Below are 24,815 nucleotides of genomic sequence, written 5' to 3'. Positions count from 1 at the left end.
CTCACAGCACTTGATATAATTAAACTTATCAATTTGACAGCGGATCCAGAAAGGTTCAAACGACAATCACGTGACAACTGGAGATTCACCCGCTGTAAAATGCAAAAGACTTCGTTCGGACTTCAGAGTGGCTAGAGAGAAGAGACTGCAGAGACTGAGAGAGAAGAGACTGCAACCGGACCCATGCGAAAACAAGGATAGGCCTACATATTGGAAGGACATTACATGTAGTCACGCAATGCTGACGTTGTTAACATTAACAATTTGAGAACAAAGTATAATTTGCACGGTTTTACGTGATATGATAAGCGATTGTTAGATTTAATCAGCGCGATTTATTGCAATGTCAGAACCATAACAAAAGTGGATGTGCCTTACTTGTTCAGATGACATTTTCCGGTGAAAATTCTTATGTTGGTCATATTTCCAAAAAGAATAATCTGTGATTCTGAATGACAGTATTGACACCGGTGCGATGACTGACAGCCTCACAGTCTCCTCAAACATTGTGTCCATCCGCGCGCTGTGCCGTGTCGAAGTACAACTCACGTAAAGTTGATAATTCCGCGAATAACTGCAATGACAGATTTCGAACAGAGATGGCGACAAAGAGGAAAAACTGCGGACTGCAGCTTTATAGTCCCCATGAATTCAAAATTGACCATACTTACTTTGTTTGCCTAAATTTATCGTTTTGTGGTTAACAATTCATCCATGCAAGTCAATCCACACAAAAATTTTTTTTGGCTTTGTAATCTTTAATCAAAATCTGAAATTTCCCCTCCCCTCTGCGTTGGAGGACCTTCCCTAATGACGTAGGTTTCACGGTTTGGGTGTCTGCTTAACATCCGTAATCACGCCCCTCCAACTGACAGTAGACAGGCTGAATGAAACGCCTACTTTTCTAGATCCAATCAGGTGCTAGTTGAAAAAAAAGCCACGCCCACTATTTTGCCTCATTTAGTATTCCGTTTCTCTTGGAAATACGTCACAACAACACTGGAGAAAAGTCGTTTGCAACTTCCGGTTCACGGGGACTTTAATATAGTCATTTTGCTTCTCAATTAAATCTTGATTTAAGAATGTTTAGACATTTGTAATGGAAAACAGGACAAAAATACTAGATTGTTGTTTTTTTTGCAGTGCACCATATGCCAAAAACACGTTAAAAATGCACATACACTATTGTTCAAATATTTGGGGTCAGAAAGGTTTTTTTTAATGTTTTTTAAAAAGTCTCATATGCTCACCAAGGCTACATTTGTTTGTAGTAATACATAATTAAATATTATTACAATGTTAAATAACTCTTTTCTATTTTACTATACGTTAAAATATAAATATGTTTGATGGCAAAGCTAAATTTACCGCAGCAATTGTCACCTGTCGTCACCTGATCCTTCAGAAATCATTTTATCATGCTGATTTGGTGCTTAAGAAACATTTATTATTTTCTTAAAAAAAAAAAATGTAATGCATGGTTTCAGGATTCTTGCATAAATATAGAAAGTTCAAAAGAACAGCATTTGTTTCAAACAGAAATGTTTTGTATCCTTATAAATTATTTTTTACTGCCCCTTTTGATCAATTTAATGCATTCTTGCTGAATAAAAGTATTAATTTATTTTAAAAGAATCTTACTGACCCCAAACTTTTAAATGGTACATATACACTGGATTATATAGGTCCATTTTCTGTCATGCAGAGTATATCTTAATACAAAAAGTCTAATAATAGGCAAATTTTCCCTCCATCTGGCTAAAGTGACAAGCTCACAGTAAGATCCTCATATTCTGACAGATGTCTGTTGATCTCAGAGCTTTAGTGCTAGAACACCTGAGTCAGCCGTTTCCAAACTAGACTGAAAAAATCATAAAACAGTCAAATCCCAACTGGTGCTTTCAGTGAGTGTGTGGATGTTTGAGAGAGAAGGATTTAAAAGGGCTGCGTGTTGAGTGTTTAATGAGTTTTTCATCTTTCAGGAGAGTCCTGTGGAGTCTGTCCTTCTTTCACCCAACGAGAGACATCTGAGTTTAGACTCAGTTTAAACTCATTTTAGCACATGTAAGTTGTTTGCATTATCACATTCACACACACACACACACACACACACACACACACACACACACACACACACACACAGGCTCTGTCCAAAACCTAGTGAGCTTATAGCCGTCTAAGTAATAAGCGACTGATTCGGAACTCTTTAGGTGGCAGCAGCAGCTCGTAAAACACACAAGTGACCCGACCTACAATTGTTTTATATATTGTAAGACTGATGCTGGACTATCTAGACCAAGAGAGGGTTACTCTCTGTAAAGGTTTTAAGAGTTTAGAGATAATTTGCTTACTGTGGTGGGTGTGCTCCTTTCACAGGGTCTAGATCTGCAAACTACCCAGATCTGGGACCCTGATAAATGCAAATTCCTATTGTAAGTGTCTGTCTCACTTTGGGCGATGTTTTGTCTTGGTCCGAGTATTTAAAGAAACGCTGCAAAGGGCTCGAGCGTGATAATGTCAGCCCATAATGCTGACTATCCTCCACACACTCTGCATTATGTATTTTTCTAATGTCAGGTATGCATCTTTTACTCATTATTTCTGAGCATTTGATGTTATTGTATTGATTTTCTTTGAATTGATTATGTCATTGGCATGATACATTTACCTGACTAATAATAATACAAAGTTACATTTCATTTTATTTCAAGATAGACTTACTCTGAAATTATTTACTCTAGTAGATTACATTGCATCCATTGTTACCACAAATCTGCGGACAAGATTCCAGCTTTGAGTGGATCATAGGGCGCGCCAACTGAGATTTTAGTGATCCGGCACAAATTTGGCACTGGTTCAAGTGAACTTAGACTGTAAAGGCTAATAGAGGGAATTTCTGTTTAGGACAACACAATGTTGCGGCCAACCTAAATAGGATGAGCCTTACCTCTGTTTATTGTAAAATTACTCTAGCTATCAGGAAAAAGTAATATTGGTCAGCTTATATCTGTAGTAGTGGTCATGACCTCTGACTAAAGATAGTGTTACTTTAGTTCAAGTTTATACAGATCAATGGGGACTAAACAAAATACTTTTAGAGAGTGTAAGCATGGGAGTGGCCCTCTAAACAGTATAGTCAATTACCTCTGTCCAGTGACCAAGACTGGCGAGTTTGTGATCGTGGGATCCGCTTTAAACGGCCGGCTCGAGACCCTAAGCGACATTGGTATCCAAATGAACGAGTTCAATAAGAGTAAAGAGTTAGAATAATCAAATGTCTATTAACCAATAACCAATTCAACCAAAATTCGAGGTCGCGATAAAATGGAGTTAGATAAAAGTAAATTGGAATTAAGACAGAACGCGCAGTAACCCTTCACCCGCTCTTTTGGATACAATATATATACAGTTTGACTTTAGTATGTTGCTAAGCTAACAACATTATACTATGCCCACACAAATAGTAGATACAATGGTACCATTTTTTTAAGCTAAAGTATACAAATTTTTGTTTTTAAATAATTGTTTGCCGACAATCTTCTATAGCCTATTGGTCAGTAAAAAAGATAACTCTGCCCCAAATCAATCTACAAATTTCTATATATAATTATCTTATAAGCTTATTAAAGTATTTTAACACTGAGGTGAAGCACTGCTGCTTAGGCGAAGCACTGCTACTTGGGCGCAGAGATATCACGCAACACATGAAATCCCAAGTAGCAGTGCTTCGCCTAAGCAGCAGTGCTTCGCCTGTGCTTCCCCCTAATATAGTCCCAAGTCAATATCTGCCTAGGAAATCGCCTAGTGTTAATCTGCATCGCTATTTGCACTCGTTGTGAATACGCAGGCCACAAGAAGTAATTACGTAGGCCACAAGAAGTAATTACGTGGGGTTATTTTTATATTTTTTTTTATCACTTTTACTCAGGACATGCTAGCTGGCAACAAAGGATTCCATTCATTGTGCTAAGCTAGCGCCGACCCTGTCAAACTAAAACAATGCATGCACTGAGACAAAAATGCATTTGCACACCTATCTAAATGTAGGAAAGAATGTGAATAAGCCCTATTTCAAAAAACGGTGTAGTGTTCCTTTAACACTGTTTGGATTTAAATAGGCAAATACTTAAGAATAGTTTATTATTGCTGTGATTATTATGTTTCTAGCAAGTTATATGCTGGGAAACAGTTCTTCTAACCCTAATTGATGAAGTGTGTAGCTTTTCATTTCTTAAACAACCATGTAGGAAAACACATCATGGCCATATTCCAGGACGACAAAGCCAAGATTCATCAGGCTCAAATTAAATGTTGTGATGTTATTTCCATCAAAAGGTGCATACATTTTTTGGTCAAGATCTTGTATTGGCAATGCAAGAGTCAAGCACTCTGTAAAGTCTCCTTCAGCACATCCCAAATACTTACAATGAATTTAAGGTCTGGACTGGAGGTGCCAATTCATGTGTGAAAATGATTCTTTAGCTCCCTCTCAACCATTCTTTCACAATTTGAATCTGGACATTGTCGTCCTGGAATATGGCCATGATGTGTTTTCCTACATGGCTGTTTAAGAAATGAAAAGCTACACACTTCATTAATTAGGGTTAGAAGAACTGTTGCCAAACATATAACATACTAGAAACATAATAATCACTGCAATAATGTTCCAGTATAGACTCTTAAGTATTTTCCTATTTAAATTTAAATTAAATTAAAATTTTAAAAAAAATTGTTGGGCCGGGCAGTGTAATAAGTAAAAAGGAAAATATAAATAAATACTTTTAAGAAAAGATGCATTAAATTGATCAAAAGTGAAAGTAAATGCATTATAAGTTATGTCAAATAAATAATGTTTGTTTGAGCTTTCTATTCATCAAAGAACCTGGATAAAATGTATCACGATTTACACAACATCAAAAAATTAAACATAACAACTGTTTCAACACAATGATAAAAATATATCACCAAATCAGCATATTAGAATGATTTCTGAAGGATCTTGTGGCACTGAAGACTGGAGTAATGATGCTGAAAAAAAAGAAAAAGCATTATGCTTATAAATCAACATTTCTCTTACATTATTCACCAACTTGGATACATTTGCAGCTAAGCTCTTTGCAGTGCATTGTGTGGTACCATTCTCTGTGAATAATGCACTTCCAAATTTAGCCTAAACTAGCTATATCAGAAGGAGCACAGCCATGTGGAACAGCCTTCACATGTTTGTATGATGTCTTAAAATGCCGCCTTAGAAGGTAGCTCATTAGGATTTGGAACAGAGCCAGTCTTAGGAGCTTTAGACTGCTCCCCTTTTTACATGTGCAAGGACAAATGCCTCTCTGTATTCCCCACATCCCTGTTTCCCTCTTCCTGTGTTCTCACACAGTTGTTCCTGAAGTAGCTTCTTTCTGACCAGCTGCTGTCAAAGCCTTGCAGCAAATAACGCGCACATGAATACTGTATATGACCATAAAACCTCAGCGGATTTAGCGCGTTAAGAGTGCGTGTGTGTTTTATAGTGCATACACTGCTGCATTATTGAGAGCTACTCACAGATGCATCCAACTCTTTTTTGACACTGAAGATGTAATCCACTAAAAATACTTACTTACCTCATCTCTCACTCTCTGTCTCTCTCTCTTCCTGTGTTGGTTTTCTTTCTCGCTCTTGTCTCTCTCTCTTCCTTGTTGCTCTCTTTCTTTCAATCTTACTCCCTCTCTCCAATTATTTTCTTTCACTTCTTGATTCACTCCTCATCTCTCTCTTTCTGGCCTCTCTAGTGTGTGTGTGTGTGTGTGTGTGTATGTTCGCGTCTGACTGTTTTAATGTGCTAAACTGGAGCTGCATTAGATGCATTAGATCGTTTTCCCCCTCTCCTTTCAGTCGCTCAATAACTATCCCTTTCTTTTTCTCACTCTCCTTTCTCTCTATCTCTTTATTAGAGGTGGTACTTATGAATCTGGTAGTGCATTAAAGTGATAGATGAATATAGTATATTCCACATTGCCCATCTATAAATAGACGGTGCAAATAAACCATTAGAGAGAGCAGACTCAGCACCTCGTCCTCTTCTGTTTGTTGGCACAACTTTTACTGTGGATTTTAAGGCATTATCGCATGCTGTGAGACTGCTGCTGCCCTCCTCTGGAGGCTGATATTTTAACATTTTAAAAGCCAAAAGAAATAAAAATATGTTTCTTCTTTTTGTCTCATATCAGCTTTCGTAACTCTGACCTGCAGCATGTGGGATATTAAAAGGTAAGAACACCCCAAGCTCAACACAACACCAGTTAATCCAGGCTTGGTTTGCAGTTTGTTGTTCTGTATTATATAAATCGTACATATTATGTATCCAACCGTGTCTCTCTCAGCCATTTTTGTGCCTGATTTCTTGGTAGGAAGTGGAACAGTTCATCCTTTGACATGTTGTGTCAAAGGATGAAGTAGACTGGCTAGATCATTTTTGCCTCAGGAGTAGGCCTAATAAGCACTGCCCACTTCAGTCTATTGGGGTGCATATACTGTAACTAGAGTCAGACAAACCTACAACAAAATGGAAATTAGTTGGAGATTTGACCTGAAAAGTAATGCACATGCTCTAAAATTTTGCACAGGTGAGAAAGGTCAAATATGGCTGCATATTATATTATATTGGCCACAAGTGTTACTGTACTTAACAACAGCGTGATTGATTGCAAGTGTGATATTGATTTAACAAAACAGTTAAACAAAAGAAATTAAAATTGAGTCTACATTTTAGAAAAACTTTTTTCAGCAAGGACACATTAAACTGATCAAAAGTGAAAGAAAAGAAATTTATAATGTTAGAAAAGGTTTCTATTTTAGAGAGAGAGAGAGAGAGAGAGAGAGAGAGAGAGAGAGAGAGAGAGAGAGAGAGAGAGAGAGAGAGACCGACCCCCGGCCGCGCGCGCGCACTCCCACGTCTACAAACAACACGAGCGCTGTCTTGCTCTCTCTCCCTCGCGCATATTCATAAAAATCAATCGACAAGATAGTAAGAGGTCGGAAGACCGCGGTTTCACGTGGAGCATTTGGAGATTTTTAGAGATTATAGACTCTAGGAACAACATCTCAATGAACAACATCTCAACTATAAAGGCCTGTCTCATATAAGTTAGACGCCTATCTCAAGTACAAGCCGGTGCAGTTCGACGATTTGGGCAAATAAAAGCCCGGGCTATTATTTGAAGTTTTACGGTATTTAAGACCTGGAAAAGAAAAGAGACACTGACCTGTCAAAAGGCTCCCCAGTTTCTCGCTGACGATCGGTAATAGTTGATAAATTAAACTTTTCCCAAAGGGAGTAGGGCCACAACATCACCTCTTTAATACACACTCTTCGTGTTCGGGCTTCAGTTTGCTAATGCCGGGAATATTCTCCACAACAGAGCGAATTGCATCCGCGTCTCCATATCAGCGGTCGTTTCCGATTTCCCTGACAAAGGGCCTTTCTCAATCTGTGTTCTTGTCTGTACTTGTGTCCTTGTGTTCTTGTGAAACGTCATCTTTTGTGGCCCAAGTACTGTCCCAATACACAAGTTTGCATTTTGGCAAGAACAGTTAAAAATCCCGGATGTGTTCTTGACACGCCCATTTTACCGAGGATGCATCGGTTGGTAACTTGTGTGAACTTGACGGCAGAAATATCCCAGCATTCAATTCGGCATTCGAGGAAGGAGAGGCAGGTCAATACAGTATTTCGTTTTTCTACAATTACGTACACTATTTCATCACTAAATTCACTTCTGAGAACATTTGATGCGAGAAATCAACTGTGTAGATTTCAAATATTGGCATTTTACGAAAATGTATGGCTAATCGAAAATGTGCTCAAACGTTTTCGGAAGTGAGAATCTCCATAAGCGCCTGCGGGTGTAACGTTAGCTATCGAGCCAACCGGCCAGTTTGCTCACAGACTCGTTTTTCCCCACAGCCAAGAGACCATTGCAGCCTGGCTGTTATCGTCAATAATTCTCGTTATGTTTGGGTACTGCAGACGGTGTCTGTGCGGGTGTATTATTGCGCAATACCAGCAAGAACACATCGTCTCAAACTGTCAGCAGCGTTCTGTGTGCTCGTCACCTTGTGAGTTCATTCTTCCAAGAACAACTAGCAAGAGCGTTCTCCCCAAGAACACAAGTCCGTTCTTTGCATTCTTGGTTTTGAGAAACACCCCTAATCTTAAACACGGCGCTTACCGACTACGTCACGGCTTTCAGCCCGCCCTCTGTTCGTTGATTGGCCAGGCTGTTTTCAGGCCGGTGGAAAACAGAAAGATAGGCTGCCATCTCAGACTGACTACAGGAGCGAAATGAAATTAGCGGAAGTAGGAAGTCTGACGTAGTCAGGCTAGTTTCACGTATCACCACAAAAATATTAATCAGCACAACTGTTTTCAAAATGTATAATAAAAGGAATTATTCTTGAGCACCAAATCAGCATAATAGAATTATTTCTGAAGGATCATGTGACACTGAAGACTAATGGCTGCTAAAGTAATGGCTGCTTTGTCTTTGCATTATTACAGTATGAAAATATCAAAGTAGCATTTATTTTAAAGAAATACATTGTAGCTCAAGCAGTCAATTCAATCAAAACATTTCACAAAAACGTGTTTGTTAGTTTTCAGGATATGAAGTTATAAATATTTAGTTCAAAATAAAGATTACAAATTTGTGGACACTTTCTGGTTGTCAAATGTAGGACATGTTTATAGTGTGTAGTTTAATATGATGGTTAACTTGAGGGGAACTGACTTCATATATCCATAAAAAATGACCAGTGTGACTATATTGTGCAAATAAAGGTCAGTGTAAGACTGGAGAAATTTCTGAACTCACACACAACTGAGGCTCTTAGATGGAATATGAGAATATAAGAAATTACATCTTACTCATAAAGACAAGATATATCTTTGAATTTGAGAGAGATTATTGAACTCTGAGGGTGAACTTAATTCATAATGTTGATCCTTACTTGTGCACATGCAATCACTCAATGAGAGAGAGAGAGAGAGAGAGAGAGAGAGAGAGAGAGAGAGAGAGAGAGAGAGAGAGAGAGAGAGAGAGAGAGAGAGAGAGAGAGAGAGAGAGAGAGAGAGAGAGAGAGAGAGAGAGAGAGAGAGAGAGAGAGAGAGAGAGAGAGAGAGAGAGAGAAAATGTGTGGGGGGTTTTAGGTGTGCAATAGTGTGGATATAAGTAAATTATCTGATTATTGTCACTTCAGCTGAACATGAAAATAGATTAGGCTCACACATAGATGAACTGTGACTAACAGCCCTTTGTGTGTGTTTGTGTTTCTTTTGCAAGTCTGTTCAATTTGTTGTTTTTTCATTTTAATTAAATGGATACAGTACAGTATAAGGTCAGCTGGAGTTGATCAGTATGAGAATGACTCATAATCGGCTCAGAAAGAAAATAGACACTGGTCATGCACACAACATGTGTCTTTGTGTGTATGAGTTTGTTTGTGTGTGTGTTAGAAAAAGATAGGAAGGATGAATATCTGGGGGATGGGTTGGGTTGATTTTTCTCTCTTTCTTTTTCACGTGCTCACACACAAGAAATCAGATTAGTGTGAGGATTACAGAGCACCAACCATTTTAGAGAAATCGTATGAGCATCTAAAACACAAAATCAGTGTCGGAGAACGCTGAATAATCTATAATCAACAGTTCACCGGAGAATACAGATCACAGATGATAGTAGTTTCTGTTACCCATTCTTATCTTTCATTTTCAAAGGCCAGATCGAGATTAATTAAATGTCAGCACACTGATGTCGTGTGCGTGCGAGTGCATGCGTTTGGTGTCTTGCTGTGTGTTAATTTTGTGCGAAATGTCGAGTGTCTTCTGCTCTTACAATGATACTCTTACAATGATACTATTTTTTTTTATCTGTATGATGCATTATACATAACCATACATTTGTATGGTCGATTAACAGTGTTTCCAGAAATAACTCTTCTTTATGTGCGTGCTAGTGTTTGTATCCAAGGGCTGCCGGGTCTGTGGTTACCTGGGCATTTTCTGCAACTAAAGCAAATTAATGCCTTCATTTACATATCGCTGTGGGAACTAGGGTACTGATGAGGCATACATCTTTTTGTGTGTGTGTGTGTGTGTGTGAGAAAGAGACAGTAAGCATGATAGAGACAAATTTCATTCTGCATTTATTTTGTGTATTGTTCAAATTCAGCCCACTAGAAAATTGGCACCTTAATTTGCATATAATTGAATTCTGCTGCAGTAAACAGTTAACTAAAACAGTTCATCATAAGTGTCCCAGTTATTTATCGCTTCTGCCTGAGACTGCAAAAAAAGTTGTTTTTTTGCATTTAAATGTGTTTTATTTTGTGTTGTACATAAAGAGACAATATAACAATATGTATTTTTTTTATATATATATATATGATAAAATATGTCCTTATAACATATTTGCATTACAACTTGAATAAGTAAGCCATTCATAAGATGAAATAATATTCACCATTAGTGAATATTATTTCAACAAAATCCAACATAACGGCCAATGGCGTGAGTTTGGGGGTGAGGCTATCTATTTGTTTGACCAATGACAGATGGGTTAGTGTTTGGGGGAAACATGGTTGAAAACAGTGCTTTAAAAAGAAAAATGGATTTGATGATGCATTCAAACCCTTTAGTCTCCAGTGCCACCATTTTCCAGAACTGCATCCTACCTGGAGTCTCCAGAAGTACAAGGTGTCCGGATCTCAGAGACTTTTCTAAGGTAAAGATCCTGAAATATGACCCACACTTAATAAGAATCACAAGCTGAAGTGTTGTGAAATACATGAAGACTGTTCACAGACAACCTATCTGTCTGAAGGCTTTATAGACAGATAGGATGAGAGTGACTTTTAAGGGACCCGCACAAGTTCAAATCAGACAACAGCAGCGGTGGCGAGGGAGTCGTGCTGTGAGCTGCTACTAACAAAGAGCAAGACGGACCTTTCAGTGTAGGAGATGGACTTAAAATCAACTCCCAAAACTTACTGCTAGATTCTGGAAGATGAATTCTTGTCGTGCTGGTCCTTCAAGAGTCACTCCCAACCTATCTGTCTATAAATCCTAAAAAAAAAACACTCTTTGTGTATTTCACAACACTTCAGCTTGTGATTCTTATTAAGTGTGTGTCATATTTCAGGATACTTAACTAAAGTCTCTGAGATCCAGACACCTTGTACTTCTGGAGACTCCAGGTTGCAGTTCTGGAAAACGGTGGCGCTGAAGACTAAATGGTTCCTAATGGTTTCCCACCTAATTCTTCACCTTAATTCCTAATTATTTTTGTTGTTGCAGTTAACAGTGTCTTTTCTTCTTAGCCTGTTTTTGTCTGACTCTGCTAAAGCAATGAGCATCTTGCTGTCCATTGGTCACGCCTTAATTGAGTAATTTCTAGTATTGCATTAGTATTGCATTCTTCTCATGAGCACTTAATAATTTTTTACTTTTAAGTGCGAGTTACAGTAAATCTCTTTTTGGCCACTTACATAAAAGAAAACCTGCTTAATAATTATGCACACTTGAATATAAGATGTTTTTTCACTTCCAGCCTTCCTTAACAATTATATATCACTTATAAATGATTGAATACAAAATTAATAGTAGTTATTAAGATTGATGTGGTTTGGAATTGGTAAAATGTGCTTGGAGAAAAAAATATGATTAGAATATTAACTTGCATAAAAGTTATGTGTGTGTGTGTGTTAGCCTACATTATATATATATATATATATATATATATATATATATATATATACATAGAAAGAATTTACAGTTTATTTGAATAAATTCTACTTTATATTGATATTATTACATCGACATTTTAGTTGAGCCAAGTGCTAGTTGTCATGCTGCATGATAAAGTTGTCACAAGGCCTATATATAAGTTTTAAGCTTGTAACAGTGCTGGTTGGTACAGGCTGTCAAATCAAATGTGTTTTAAATTTACACATATATTTAAAATACTTTGTGTTTTAAAATTGTTTTACTTGTATATTTTCCTGAAAGCCTGCAATGGGCCATTTCATGCAGGGAGGATCAATTGTGACAACCTACCCCTTCTTATTTCGGTAGCCATATGCCTAAACAGAATTTAATAAACTTAGGCTAACATAAGAGATATTGACTATAGTTAAGTGACAACTTACCCCAGTCTCCCAATTCAAATGATTAGCCTACAGGTTAGCTACTTGTGTCACACATTAATATTAGGCTATAGGCTACCTTTCAAAAAGATGAATAATTCCTTTTTAATATAGGCCAAAACAGTGCCATATGGTCTCAGTAGGCCTACATCAAACAAACAAACAAAATATTCAGGATGAGGAAGTTAACGATGAATAGGGACCCTGAACGGTCACTATAGCCTACACAAACTGTCAAATTTGACTGACCTGGTTTCTGGACGCTTACCTTAAGTGTCTCCGTTGTGCAAATGCAATTCCTCCAAATTATTTATTTTCCCTGAACCGGAGATTCATTCCGGGGCACCTGACGTCACTCCGCCGTCGCCGCTCTGTCCTGCCTCGAGCCCGTCCCTCATATTCCGCTGTGCGTGTGCGTGAGTGTGCGCGAGCGCTTTTGTATGCTCGCGCGCTCGGCTGCACACACAGCATCAGCATCATCAAAAAGAGAGACCTGCGAGCTCTTTACGAGCGCTGGAAACACGCAGTGCTTCTGCTGCTGTTGTGCTTTTTATAGTTCAGCCCTGCACCGGTGAACATCAGAAAGGAGAGGACGGGCTTCTGGATTATATCTCTGGTGCTTATAGATGATTTCACGAAGGTACCGAGCCGGTGAGACCCGAATGAAAACCTGAACCCGACAGCGATGTTAATCAGGTAGGCGAGGAGTAAAAGCATCATCCGCTCCCTGGTTATTATAGAGGAAATGACAAAATAATTTCATTGTTATGATCAGTCATCTAATCGAGCTTGCATGTGAATCGATTGTCAATCCTTGTTTTGTTTTTTTAAATAATTTTTTTAAATCATTGGCAGGCTTAACAGAAGACCATATTGCATGCACATTCACACTTTTTTTGGGTGCTGCTTTGCAAGCATATCAACATTATGATAAGGAGTATTGCATCATATTCCTAATATTTCTATTTGTCATATTTGTTTACAAAATCACACAAATATATATATATATATATATATATATATATATATATATATACACACACACACAGTATACAGTATACAAGCATATAATTTAGGCAATTGCAATTGGCTTTATTGTCTTAAATGGCATGTATTTTTGTGGTGGTTTCCCCACTCTACTGCTTTTTAGATCATTCAGTGATGTTCGGGGAACCCAGTGCTCGGGGGCATTATGCTGAGCTTAAAGTATTACTGTTTATGACGGAACGTTCTCCACGGATCATTAAAAGCATATTCTTAATGGACCAATAAACTGAATGACTCTACATTTGAACAAAGTTCACATTGAAGGGGATTATGTGTGATGACTTTTGCTATAGGCTACCTCGTAATGCTCTTAGTGTGTGTGTGAGAGACTGAAGGGGGAGGAAGGGAGAGAGTGAGGGATATTATGATGTTAGGGTATTAAGGTTTGCATATGCAAGAGAAAGGAAAGGAGCGGAGAGTTTGGTGGTTGGTCTGAGGTGTAAATGTTTGACCTGTAATGCCCAGAGCATGAGCAGTGAGAAAATGACAGATGGACGAAGAGAGAGAGAGCTAGAGAGAGTGATTTTCTGACTTTTGAATAATTTATTTCATTCCATACCTGCAGTCTAAGGGTTGCTCAGAGCACACTTGAAAACCTGCACTATTTGAAAAGCAGATTGCCTCAGCTTCAGTGGCATATGGTTTATATTAATAATGTAGATATCACAGAGGCACAGTCCCTGTGCTTATTGCCCAGATGTACGTCTTTGATACCATTTATAGGTGTGGGTCTTAAGTGCTTCAGCTAGAAAAAAGTTGTGCTTATGACACTGAGCTGAAAGCGAGCTGTAAAATCTCTTCCTGAAACTGGAGAAGAGTTTAATAGCACTGATGTGCTCAGTGCTTAAAGCTTGATCAGCTCAAGTGTTCTGCATGTGCATTACTGTCAAAAAACCATGTGGTTCAAGTACTTTTTGTATGTGATTTCTAACCTTCTTGAGAACAGCTTCAGTAGCCAATATATAGTGCTAAAGCTGCAGCCTGATGGACCAGGGCAAGTATGATTGAGTTTCATACAACTTCATGGGACTGTGGACTGGCTCAATTGGTGCAATACTTATGCCATAAGTTATGTTTGGGTGTGCTTCTGTGTTTAAAGCTATACTGTTGAGCAATAGAGATACAAAAGAGTGAGGAGTCATCAACGTGTGATGCATTCCTGCTGTTGAATACAGCTAGATGAAGCACAATGGAATAGAACAGAACTTCTGCATACGTTTTGTGCTTGACAGTAGAGTTTTAAAAACTGAACGCTCATGGTGCTAGATACTAAAAAACAGTGATATAAATTGCAAAGAAGTCTCTTTGATGCATGTCTAATGTTGACAACAATTAAAAAGTATAGAACAGGAGCACGTCCTGTCTGTTCACCATCTTAAAGTCAACATTACTTTTGCAAACTTACTTGTGGAATGGAATATTCAGTCAGAAAATTGTATATTTGTTTCTTTTCTGTTATTTGACGTAGCCTACATTTGTAAACATTTTAAGAAGCCTTAATGTTTAATACAAAACTTTTTTTTTTGTTGAAAAAAATAAATTTTCATCAGTGTCTCAGGGCCGGAAAAATGTTGCCTGTCTCTGTCTGTATTTGCTAAATCATTTTTGTTGAGTCCTGTTTTGACTGTATTATTGTAATATTTGAGCATACACAATCAGCTCACTCACAGCATGATTAGGATTACAGACAAGATTGCTGCTTACAGATGAGAGGTAGAATAAAGGATGGCTCTCTGGAATATTTCATTGCATTCTGTATTTTTTTTTTTTTAAATGACTGCTAAACTGTACAATTGACATTTGATTTCCTACATTCTACATAGCTGTGCTAGTTTCTTGTTTAGCTCTTTTGACTTTTCCTTCTTACATGACAAAATAATTTAAACTCAGATTCATTTTTCATGTTCAGTTTTGTATTAATATTGCAAGTAGCTGTGTAATAAGTGTGATAATGTACAGTCGGATAATTTACAGAGACGATCATTATTGCAAAGTAAACCTCAACGGGGTGATCCAGTAATGACTGGCTGACTGTACATTATCACTTACTTGCAATCTATGTTTTGAGCATTAAAGGCACACTGTGGAACTTTTCAACCTTTATAATATATTACCAAAACCCATTGAGATGGTACATCGACTTACAATAGGTTGAATGACACGTCTGCCGAAGCCTGAAGGTGTCTGTATCGCTTTTACCAGCACTGTGTAACTTCGGGTTTCGGGTAGGAACCCGAGCACAAAAAGAACTACAAAATTCGACCGCTTTACGGCATACGTCACTTCCCCCAACACCCCAACTTCCTCAAATTCTAACGTGAGAGCTCAACTCGCGTTTGATTGCCGGCGTCTGTATGTTGTCGTCATGGCTGAATCAACAGCTACTCGGAAGAAAACGAAGAAAGCAAAGATTTTGTCAGAGGAGACCAAAAAAAGAAAAAGGGAAAGTTTAAAATAAACATCGGCATAAAAGTGTATATATAATGTAATTATTTACTGCGAATTCGTGTAACAAAACTGATATAAGTCACAACATACTGCCGTATACAAATGTAAATGTTTTTTTTTCCTTTCAGCTCATATATGTTTGTATTTGTGTAAAAGGAAAAACAAACTGAAGACTACAAATAACGGAAATATGTAGTGAGTTATATCAGTTTTGTTACACGATTTCCCGACTACTCGATTTCATCTCCAACCCATTGCAAAGAGATCCTGAAGACGTTAATTGTTTGCTTCAGGTGTGTTTGATTAGGGTTGGAGATGAACTGTGCAGGACAGACGATCGGCAGGAGCAGGATTGGGCAACCCTTGTCAATGCGACTTACCTGATCAGACATTGTTTTCTGCGTATGCTACTTTTATTCAATTTGTTTTCTTTATAGGATTTATATTATTAATCTTATATTTATATTATTATTTTGGTCAGTAGTGAATCGATTAACTTTCTCCAACATACAAATCAAATGCCGTCTGCACACACATAAAGACACTGGAGGTTGACCGGTTGACTGTTTGTTGACTTTTGCGACAATGCTGCGGCGCTTGTGGCCTCTAGGGGAACTAGACGTGAAAATTACAGGTCGAGCGCACCCTAGTGGCCAAAAATTCCACAGTGTGCCTTTAACATACCGTAACTATCTAGGAGGCTATATTTTCACTTCTCTCATGTCACATCTGTTTTCAGTCATTATGTTTACCAGTTTAACATTTTTAAGGTGACGCATGTCATTTCAATGACCGCAAAATTTTGTCTTTAAACAAGTTTTCCAAACATCTGCCATTGTTCAGAAAAACATAATTACACCCCAAATATATGCCATTAACAGCCATTGTTGGTATTGCGGGCTTGTCAGGAAGTAAACAGAGCAATGTTTTGAAAGCGACACACACAGTAAATTAACCTAGCTTAGTTGTCTGTACATTAACATTGAACAATTTACCACTTTACCTTTAAAACAGCTCATAGTATGTGAGGTTCCATGAACTTAAAGGGAGATCTTGCAGGATGCAAGCATTTTCTAGCTTAATTTCCATAAGCTAAACATCAAAGAGTGGTGATCAAGGAGACCTTGTAGTGATGTACAATTCATCAACCAGTTTCAGATATTTTTTTTAAAGCATTTTTTGCCTCTTTTTGGATAGTGTATAGCCAACTGTTACATAATCACCATGGCTTATTGTGGTAGGCAATACAAGTTATTCCGACATGTTGTTTTAATGAAACATTGCAGCTGATTCACGAAACACACTGAATCGGTCTAAATCACTCATGAGTTAATGCTCAATTCAACAACTCTCAGTTCTTTCAAACTGGTTGTTTCATGAATCAGTTTGATTCAGTGATTTGTTTACGTATTAAGAAATATATATATTTATAACAATATGTTTCAGCTGTATATTTTGGAATATGTTAAAGAGTATTTATCGTATTGACTGTAATTTTGTGTTTTTCAGTTCAGTCTGTTCAGTTATTTCCTGATAGTTATAGTCTTCATGCCACATAAAGGAACACACTGTTACTTACAGCACTGTTCTTGTTGAATGGAGAAGTCTGATTCAAGGTTGGCCCATTTCTCTTTGGAACCTATTTAGAACTATCCATGAGTGGATTATCGTTTTATTTCTAGTTTTACTGCCCACTATATGGAGATGGAAACTACCTTATATATTATGCTTTGCATTCCAATTTCCACTGAATTCTGAAATACAGAGACTTGACAAATAGGAGTATAAAAAGAAGTATAAAAGTATAAAAAGAAAAGAATAAGTCACTTACTAGTGATCAGGCACTTTAAAATGGCTTGTTATTGATTACGGTTTGTTTTAACTTGGTGCTGCAAATCCCATTTGTTGGATATAAAACATGAAATTATGGTAATCCATTTATACAAGTTGTTTGTCTTCTCAAGTATGTATCTTCTCAGATATTGTTCTAGTTTTTTTTAGCTTAAACTCAATTAATTTTGATGATATTTTCAGAAAACAATACTTAAAGGGATAGTTCACCCCAAAATTAAAATTCTGTCAGTAATTAGGCCTACTCACCCTCATGTTGTTCCAAACCCCGTAAGACTTTTGTTCATCTTCGGAACACAAATTAAGATATTTTTTATTAAATCTGAGAGCTGGATCTCTTCTCCATAGGCTTCTAAAGGATTGAAACTTGCCGGCCCAGAAAAGTTATTAAAGACATCGTTAAAATAGTCCAAGTGACTACAGTGGCTCAATCTTAAAGGGATACTCCACCCCAAAATGAAAATTCTGTCATCATTTACTCACCCTCAAGTTGTTGTTGCAAACCTGTATGAGTTTCTTTCTTCTGCTGAACACAAAGGAAGATATTTTGAAGAACGATTGGAACTTTGGCACCATTGACTTCCATAGTATATATTTTTTTTTTTTACTATGGAAGTCAATGGTGCCAAACAACTGTTTGGTTCCAATCGTTCTTCAAAATATCTTCCTTTGTGTTCAGCAGAAGAAAGAAACTCATACAGGTTTGCAACAACTTGAGCGTGAGTAAATGATGACAGAATTTTAATTTTTGGGTGGAGTATCCCTTTAAGTTTATCAAGCGACGAGAATACTTTTTGTGCGAAAAAAACAACAAAAATAACGACTTTATTCAACTATTAATTTCCTTCTGTGTGGGCCTCTGACGTGTTCACGTAGTGTAACAGCGCAGCGCTTCTGTGGTGTACGCTTTATTAAGACATAACTGACTGTGTTTACAAAAAAATGATTTGGACATAATTTTTGGTGTGTTTGTCCGTTCAAGCGCAAAAAGAGGAATCAATTCAGTATTCGTGCACTACATGAGAGGCGGCTTTTCAACAAATTACAAGCATAGATAAATACAATAGAACAAAGATACAAATGAAATAAGCAGTGCTTTATGTTTTTCAGGTTAACCTAACAGTATTCAGGTACAGAAATTGAATAATCAAATGTAAAATAACACTGCCTTCACTTAATAAATTAAATATAATGAAATAATTAATACAATTTATCTTTGTAAAAGCTACATAAAGGGGTTTTCTTTTTCTCTTTTGTTGCTTGATTAACATTGGTGACACAAACAGATGCAGGTTTATTAGGTTGCTGTCACTTTAAGTGGAATGCACGGATCCAATATAATGATGATATCTGTTTTCTTTTTCAATTGTTTACTGTGTTTACCAGGATTCTCGCAGAGACGGGCATTTTGACTTAATTTTGTGTGTATGTGTCCCTTCAAGCACAAATAGATGAGAAAGAGAACAGAATTCTGTGTTCGCGTGCTGTCTGCGTGGCTCTGTGTGCGTGCACAGAAAACAGCACGTGGGTTCCAGTCTTCTTGTGCTCGATGTTTAAACTGACAGGACTTAAAAACTGGCAAATGATAAACTTTTACTAGGATAAACTTTGCAATTAATCCGTGAATCACATGTATTCTGAACTGGGGGGCAGCTAGCCTGTACGCATCATGGATCACTATACTTTACATCGCACATCCTGCGATGTGACACATTGTGATATCGATGCTCAAACAATATATCGTGCAGCCCTACTGTGCATTAAACAGTTTTAATGCACACCTTCCAGCTAATCAGAATCGAGTATTTAGAGTCTATTGTGACAGACCATTAGCCTGGTTAAAACCAGACCATTCTCAGTTGTAACTGAGTTATGGTCTGGCAAAGCGTCATAGACAAATCATTTCCAGAGGGGCGTCACTAACGGACGTCGCGGATAGATCTAAACCCAATCAGAGCGATGAAGGAGATGACGTATGCAGAGCGGCCGAGTGTTGTTCTTTGCTCGGTTTTTAACAAAAAGGAAACGTTCAAATCGCGTAAAACAGACGCGATAGCTGATTCGAACGAGTGATGTTCGACGGCGGCATCCATCTTTGTAATGTAGGCTACAAAATCTGCTTCAAAATCCCAGCGCTGTCGTCATCGTGTAAAGCCCGCCCCAACGTTTCTGATTGGTGCCTCGATTTCGGCGGATTAGAAATGAGCTTGAATGAGCTCTTTGCCAGACTAACTTTCAGAGCAAATCTAAATTTGTCGGAAGTTGTCTGGGTTTTCCCAGGCTAACAGACCATGGTATAAAGTTATTTAGACACACATTTTATTTGTAATGAATTGTAAGTTCTGCACATCCAGGCAAGTAGTTGTTTTTGTTTAATGAAAACAAATGTGGAATGTAACATCTAGATGGTCTTTAAATGTTGCATTGAAGTATAACAGAAGCCACTTGAAATACGCAGAGGACCCATATAATTGTGTCATGCAGGGCCTTCCATATGTAGAAGCTTCGGGTCACTTTTCGCCAGGGTGAGACAGATGTGTGTACCTGTTAACTGTCACAGCTGCTCCATGTCAAAGTAGCTCTAATTGGAGTTCTGCATTGTCAAGGCAATGAGTGCCTGCCAGCAAGACTGTCCCACATCTACATGTCATTTTGTCCTCATCTGTCTCTTGCCCTGACAGCTGCATCTGTTGTACAGAGACTTAATGAGGGGTTTTGTAGAGTTTGTGTTTGTAACAGGCTTACATGTTCTTGTGTTGAGTTACAGCGGCCATATGGCCAAAGAATTGTTTTTCCTTGCTGCTATATGTTTGAGTGCTCATGTGATGGGATCCATATTAGAGAAGCTGTTTGAAAATGAGAAAACTTGGATTTGATTCCAATGTACTTGGTACCTAGTACACGATTCTAATCTCTCTTTCCAGTTAGTGATTATATCTGATTCAGTGTGCGTTTTTTGAATGTTAGAGAACAAACATTTGGAAACACAGCAATTTTCCTCCCCAATACTGCAAATCACCTTATGTAACTAACTGCCGTTATTACCATGTCCTCATCTGAGGCACACATACATAGTACACACTACACTCTATATGCACAAACAAATATAAACCAGTTTCACTAGTCTTCTACATGAATAAACAGACTTGCTTGGAAGATCAGCAGGGGTCTGTAACCTTTTTCAGGCCAAGGACCCCCTGGTGGATAAAAGACAGAGCAGGGACCCCCTGTTACATTTGAAGTCTGGCCTTCAATAATATGCGTATGGTATCAAATGAATGTATATGTTATAATGCTTAAATTACAAAACCATTCAAATGATCATTAACTATGTACAGAGAGTTTTAATTTTTAAGTTTAATTTTACTTAAAGGGATAGTTCGGCCAAAAATGATATTTAACACATGCATTACTCACCCTCAAGCCGTTCGAGATGCATATGTCAATCTTGTTTCAGACGAACACATTTTCAGTTATTTTAGAAAATGTCTTAGACCCTTCAGTGGATATAATGTGAAGCAATGGGGTCCACCTCCTTCAAGTCCCAAAATGTGCATACATCCTTCACAAAAGTAATCCATCCGGCTCCAGGGGGATAAACGAAGGCCTTCTGAGGGTAATCCGTGCGGTTTTGTCGTAAAAATATACATATTTAAAACTTTATAAATGAAAACATCTGACTTCCGGCAACGATCGACGCGCGTATATTTTTACGACAAAACCGCACGGATTACCCTCAGAAGGCCTTCGTTTATCCCCCTGGAGCCGGATGGATTACTTTTATGAAGGATGTATGCACATTTTGGGACTTGAAGGAGGTGGACCCCATTGCTTCACATTATATCCACTGAAGGGTCTAAGACATTTTCTAAAATAACTGAAAATGTGTTCGTCTGAAACAAGATTGACATATGCATCTCGAACGGCTTGAGGGTGAGTAATGCATGTGTTAAATATCATTTTTGGCCGAACTATCCCTTTAATGCATTCTAGTGTGGAAGGGGCAATATAATTTAGCTGAGCTTCATTTTATTAACTTTAGCTTAATTGTATTGAAGTTTACTCACCATATTTTTTACAAAAACTACTGCAGTTCTGTCACAAACTTCCCGTTGAAGACCCCTGCTTTACAGCATTAATAGATCAGCAGTTGTATGTGTTATTGGCATTGCAGCTCCATCTATAGTTAATAAGCTACAATTTAAATTGCCGCTCATGTCCATGGACCTTAGAGCACAAATTGATTTAATAGTTAAAAACTGACGTGGTTCAGCAAAATAAGAGTGCTTTGCTCATTCAGGGTTTGCGAGGGAGTTTAGTGCCTCGTTTAGTGGCTAGTCATTCAAAGCCTACATAATTCTGGTTCCTTTTTTTCACTTGAAATACAGGGGACGTGATTTAATAAAGTTGTGTAGACGTTAAAGGAATTGTTCATCCAAATTCTCATGAAATTCCAAACCCATATGATTTTCTTTCTTATGTGGAGCACAAAAGGTGAATTTTAAAAGCATATCCTGGTCAATATCCTGGAATGTATTTAGATTTAGAAAAAGTAGATTTAAATGTTGATGTAGATTTTTAATGTAGACCTTGTGTTAGGTTTGATTTAGATGTTTTGCTAGGTTTGACGTCAATGACATCAAGCAGCATTGCTTCTCGCATATCTTGTGATTGAACGCCGGTGAGTGTGTTCTGTTTACAAACCAAAATGACAAAAAGCACCATCATTATCAAATGTGGCAGATTTAGATGTCGTGTTAGGTTACATGTCAATGGCATCAAACAGCATTGCTTCTTACAAATCTTGTGACCGATTATGCTTAATAAGCTGAAACACCTGTGGTCATGCTAACGCATTAAACCATTTTCCTTTATTGGCATAAAACTGCTTAACAATAAACCAATCGTCACTGTTAGATTTTTGCATCCTTCCTGCAGATGTAAGCGCACCCAAAGAGAGTGAGTGTTTCTGGTTGTATCATAGAAATAGTTACAAGAAATTGTAAAAATGTGTTCTCATCTTGTGTAGGCGGATGAGAAGTAGTACAGTCATAGAAACATGAGATGAGAATATGAGTGTACAAGTTTCTGACATTTAACATCACAACTCACATCATCGAAAACTGAATACATAGAGTGGAATACGCAAATGCTTACATTTTGGCATCACCACTGTGAAATAACCTGATCTTGCATTGCATTATTGTTTTGCATGTATATGATGGATTTATTTACATTTATTAAACATAATTAACAATTATATGCTTTTGAAACCTGAAATGTCCCCAAACACTCAGTCAGTCAGTGTCTGAATCATGTCTGAAGATAACAAAAGGGGGAGTGGATATCGGATGGACGGATATCTAAATTTATAAACTCATGACTTCGAGTAACAAAGTGAAGTAAATCAGGAAGTCAGAGTTTGCGTCTACCTACCTAGTAACTGAAAGGTTTGCTGAATTATAAATGAAGAACCAATCTTATTGTAGGAAAATGATGTGATGGATCATGTCACCTTTGCCATGCTCCTATGCTATAAAAACTTGTATTCTTTTTGCTGGTGGGATTCTCTCTGAAATTTGTCTGAGATCCTCCAGCCGTGAAGGCATTCGAAAGCATCGTCTGGAGTCTGTTTAGTTATTGCTGTGCAGCAGGTTAGTGGAACACTAGAGACCATATTCCCAAGTGATAGTGTTCAAAAAGGAACGAGACATCGTTCGACTCAGTGTGAGACTCTTAGGCGGGGTTAGTTTGCGGTCAGGTAACTACATATCCTGCCAGGATATTCTTCAAAATATCTCAATTTGTGTTCCGTGCAAGAAAGGAAGCTGTACGAGTTTGGAACGACATGAGGGTGAATAAATACTGAAAGAAGTGTAATTTTTTTGTTAACTATCCCTTTAACAATGGACGACGAGGGTCTCTCAAAAGAAAGCTCATCATTCACTGTTGTTTGATATGCTGTTAGCCCTCTCATCACCAAATTGCAGGCTAATTGTGTCGGTGCATGTTAACATGATTGGTGCCCTAGTAATAAATATCAATTATTTGACTCGTTGCATCTGAATAAGAAATTAAGATGCAGATTTGTTTAGTCAGCAGCTATGTCTCGCTGTTCCACAAATACACACATATATACGCGCTTGCTGATGGCTTACTTTCATAGTCTCTTATGTTTCTCTCTCTCTGTCTCTCTCATATGCACACAGACGTAGCCACAAAGCTTAGCTATCGACTTCTGACACAAATGGAGTTGAAGCAGGAAATATCAGGTTATCATAATGATCTCTGTTCTTTTCAGATTAGGCAGGGTAGCATATGGCTCTAACACAGGGGAGAGGAATATAATCCACACACACACACACGCACACACATGCACGCACGTCTGGTTTACTATCTTTGTGGGGACTCTCCATAGACATAATGGTTTTTATACTATACAAGCTGTATCTCCCCTTACACTAACCCTACCCATAAACCTACCCATCACAGAAAACTTTGTCAAAAAAACTCTATCTGTATGATTTAGAAGCTTGTTTCGTCATGAGGGCATCAATTGTGTGACACGAGTCCCCATGAGTCTGTGTGCATTCAGGTTGAAGTCCCCAACGGGATAGAAAAACATGTACACACACACACAAACACACACTTGTTGAGTTTTTTTATGTTTTATGGGGACTTTGCATAGACAATGATTTTTATACTGTACAAACTGTATATTGTATCCCCTACTACACTAACCCTACCCCTAAACCTAGCATTTTTCCCCCATAATATAGGGTTTACCAGCACACACACACACACACAATATCCACATTGTCCAAATCGTGGACAAGAATTTGTGCAAGAAGATGCTCTTTCAAATAATGCTGAACATGGACTTGACTTAGACACAGACATAGACTTATGAAGTATATTCCAGCTTAAGTGCATGCTGTAAAAAAAGTTTTTAAAAAAAGTAAATAAATAAATAGACTAAAAAATTCTCAATTTTAATTTCTATCTGACTTTGAATTAATTTTTTTTATTTGTTAAATAATGTAAAAATGTTTAAAAAAATTACTGAAACTGTTATACAGAATACTATACTATATACAGTATATAAATTAGAATAAAATATAAGCATTTTCATTAGTGGTCTTTAGACTTTTAGATGTGACGCATGTTTGGTGGATATACTCAGTGTATTTGTGCGTTTGCGTATGCCTTGTGTGCATCTACGTATTTTCCTGATAATAATGTGTATTAGGGATTGCGTTAAGCTGCTGTGGAGTGTTTTC

The 24,815-nt window shown here is 37.7% G+C and overlaps 1 protein-coding gene across 12 annotated transcripts in view; it reads left to right on the top strand.

Moving 5' to 3' along the window:
• The first annotated feature begins 2,002 nt into the window (after positions 1-2,002).
• Positions 2,003-24,815, top strand: part of ptprdb (protein tyrosine phosphatase receptor type Db) — an 86,015-nt gene continuing 63,202 nt past the window's right edge. For 4 of the 12 annotated variants that reach the window (XM_056256845.1, XM_056256852.1, XM_056256846.1 and 1 more), the window contains exon 1: positions 12,600-12,885. The gene's annotated coding sequence lies outside the window, so the exon portion shown is untranslated. Of the gene's footprint in view, positions 2,065-6,218; positions 6,259-12,598; positions 12,886-24,815 lie in introns of those variants that run through there. The other 8 variants (XM_056256841.1, XM_056256843.1, XM_056256839.1 and 5 more) reach the window with 5 other exon arrangements.

The sequence above is a fragment of the Rhinichthys klamathensis genome, unplaced genomic scaffold (genome assembly GCF_029890125.1).
Source record: "Rhinichthys klamathensis goyatoka isolate OS25496 unplaced genomic scaffold, OSU_Roscu_1.1 h1tg000133l_1, whole genome shotgun sequence".
Taxonomy (NCBI): Eukaryota; Metazoa; Chordata; class Actinopteri; order Cypriniformes; family Leuciscidae; genus Rhinichthys; species Rhinichthys klamathensis.
Note: the sequence above shows the minus strand (reverse complement) of the source record. Positions and strands in the feature narration are given on the sequence as shown.